We start from the raw sequence: 2,997 nt of genomic DNA, 5'->3' as shown, positions 1-2,997 counted from the left end.
CCCGCTGTCCGCAGGGGGAACGTCCCCCCCCAGGGTTTCACCTGCTCCTGATCATCTGGCATGTGACAGCAGCCTGGCCGGTTGCTCACCAACGTGCCCGCAGCTAAGAGAGTCTTTTATCACTTCCTCATTTATCACCCCTCATTTCTGGGGGAGGAATCCTGTTCCTCGCTCCCGGCCAGGCTTGCGGAGAGTCACACAGTGGGATGGTGGAGCAAAAACAGTCATCCCAGCAGGACGGGGTGATTTAACGTCAGGGGACCTCGGGACCCTGTCATGGTTTGCTTTCTCACCGCTCCGCTCCAAGCAAGGCGAGGGTTTTGCAACCACGTGCTTTTGCTTATTTGCCCCACTCTGAATGTAAATGAAGACTGGTTTGAGCTGTTTGCCTTTGCTTGCTCTGGGGTTAACCCCAATGGTGGCAGGATAAAGCCAAGAAAATATGGCAGGCAGGGTCCCAGGGGGGCTGCTATCAATGCAGGTACCTGCAAAGGTTGATGAATCCTCAGTCAGACACATTGCAACACTTAATGTGTTAAAAAAACATATCGGGGGGTTTCTCCAGTTATTATCAACGTGGTGCCCCAAAAGCAAGACAACTTTGGAGGAGCAAATCAAGAACCCCAGGGAGAACAGGCAGGGGATCGTCATGCCTGCTTTCCCTATCGCACCAGCTTTCCTGCTCTCTCCTGCAGGGTGTACGAGACCGATCCCAGTGCATTCCCCCATGCTGTGACTGCATTCACTGTGAACGCCTTTTGGAGAATGGATATAGCCCCCCCAAATCAACACTCTTACTTTCTAACTGCCTTCATTTTTACGTTACGCTAAGCATCAGAAGTGTGACAAGTACCTTCAAGGCACTTTGGGATGTTGCTCAGACGGTTACTCAGATTGTGAGAAGGAGAAAGAGGCCAGCTAGCTTCACTCAAAGTTAATTTAATCTAATTAATAATCCACTACGCTGAAGAGCGACTTAGGAGCTGGGGGCAATTTTTTGGAGCGGCTAGGAGAGGTGGGTGTAGCTAAGGAGAATAGCTACTTCTTCACGCCTCTCTCTGTATCACTGGCTGTTTTTTTCCTTCTGCCAGCTATGTGGTACGGTGCTGGTTTTCTCTTCCCCACAGTTACGGTCCAGGTTTTCTTCCCTCCTGGGCTGTGATTTTGTTGGTCATCTTGTTCCCAATAGCTTGATGTAATCTGTTTTTAGGTTTGGTTGTGTTTTGTTTTCCCCTTCTTATTCTGGTCTGCGGTAGCTGGGTTTGGGGATTTCCTTTAGCACACTGTATTGAAGAGATTTGTCTGCGAGTTGAATTCTCTAGTTATTTTGCTGTGTTCTCCTCTGTGACGTGCATGCTTAAATCGTCTTGTGTCTGTTTTGGTGGAAAACCGAGCTTGTTTCAGCAATTCAGAAACCAGTGATAATAAAACCTCTGCCATGGCACTGAGCATGAGAGCGGCTTGTGATGCTATTGCAGTATGAATTCTGATGATCTGTGGCAAAAGGAGCACGTTCTGGCTGAAAGAACGGTAAAATTGATTAGTCTCTGTATGTGGATTTTCCTGAGAACCCGACTTCTGTATTCTGTGCTGCTGTAGTGCCTGCAGGTGCAGCTGTTTGCCGAGCTGCAAGCGCAATGCTGTTAGAGGGATTTGGATTCACTGGGTGTAGCTAGCTCATGAAGTGGAACCATGAACTTCTTCCTCACATAATAGAGTTGGCTGGATTACAGAAATGAAGAACTTGAGTATCAGCCTTGCTGGAAAGAATTTATCTGTTGGCTTCCTTAGCCTTTTCTTCTGGCGTTTCTGCACCTCAACGCAAGCTCCCCATGATGTCGGTAATCTAGGAGGAGTTCTGCCCGCCTGTCTGGCTGCAAAACGATGAGACCAGACTAAAGTTGCATTGATTATTTCTGAAGTGTTTTGGTGAAATGTCGCGCTCCAAGGTGACCTGGAGGCCCGCATCTTGTATCAGGTGTCAAAAGGGACGTTTGCCTAAATGCGAGGTCTGCCAGGCTGATGACGGTTATGCTGCCCTGGGGTATTTAAGCTTTTGTGCTGTTACCACAAAACTGGCATGATGGCGATGTGTGATACCCGCTAAAAACCTTGGGCAGAAGGCTTCTGCTTCTTTCTTGTGTAAAGGCCTTGGCTGTAGTTTTACCAACGTGGGCTTATTAGGCTTTTTACTAGGCTTTTTTATTAGGTGGGCATTAGACGTGTGTTTATTCTGATCCTAGTTCAAAGCCTTAGAAATACCTGTAGCCTTGTATGTATGCAGTCACCGCTATTGCGCAAAAGCATCTGCAAAGCAAAGGCATCTGGAGAGCCGTTTCAGGGGGAGGCATCCTGATTTAGTGCATCATGGAATTTGCTCTCAAGCACGATGCCGCTTATCTTGTGAATGTGTGATGGTAGTTTATGGTGTTGCTCTCACCTGATGGCACTTCTGTTCCCAGCAGTCAGGCGGGCGGCTTTGTTTATCATCTGTAAGACTTGAAGGGTGGGGAGAAGGAAAAAAGCCTTTCCAAGGGGCACGAGTTCCCATGCTCAAGGAAAAGGCTCGATGTGGGTTGGTTACAAAGGGTGCTAGGTGGGCTTAAATGTACGGCTTAGTCTCAGCAGGGTCTTTTGGGTTGTATGTGTTGGGTTTGTTGGGTTTTTTCGTTTGTTTGCTTTGGGGTTGGGTTTGTTGGTTGGTTTTTTTTTTTGATAGGGCTGCTGTAAGCACCCTGGTCTGCTTGCTTGAGGCCTCTGCAAACTGAATGCTTATTTGGAATCTTAAAAAAGATAGATAGATATAGATAGATATAAAAGCCCCACTCTCCTTTCTGAAGGAAGGGATCCTCTCTTTTCTTCAGAGCTGAAGTGCTCAGCAGAGAGACACACAAGAGCAGGTCCATCTGGGTCCCGCCGACGGCTGCGGGTGCCTGGGGTGGCGGCCTGTGTGGAACGCCGGGGCAGAGCGGCGGGGTTTCGCCTCCCAGAGGCTCG

The sequence above is a fragment of the Egretta garzetta genome, unplaced genomic scaffold (assembly GCF_000687185.1).
Source record: "Egretta garzetta isolate BGI_Z169 unplaced genomic scaffold, ASM68718v1 scaffold79, whole genome shotgun sequence".
NCBI classification, from domain to species: domain Eukaryota; kingdom Metazoa; phylum Chordata; class Aves; order Pelecaniformes; family Ardeidae; genus Egretta; species Egretta garzetta.
The sequence above is the reverse complement of the archived record's forward strand: the minus strand, read 5'-3'. Positions refer to the sequence as shown.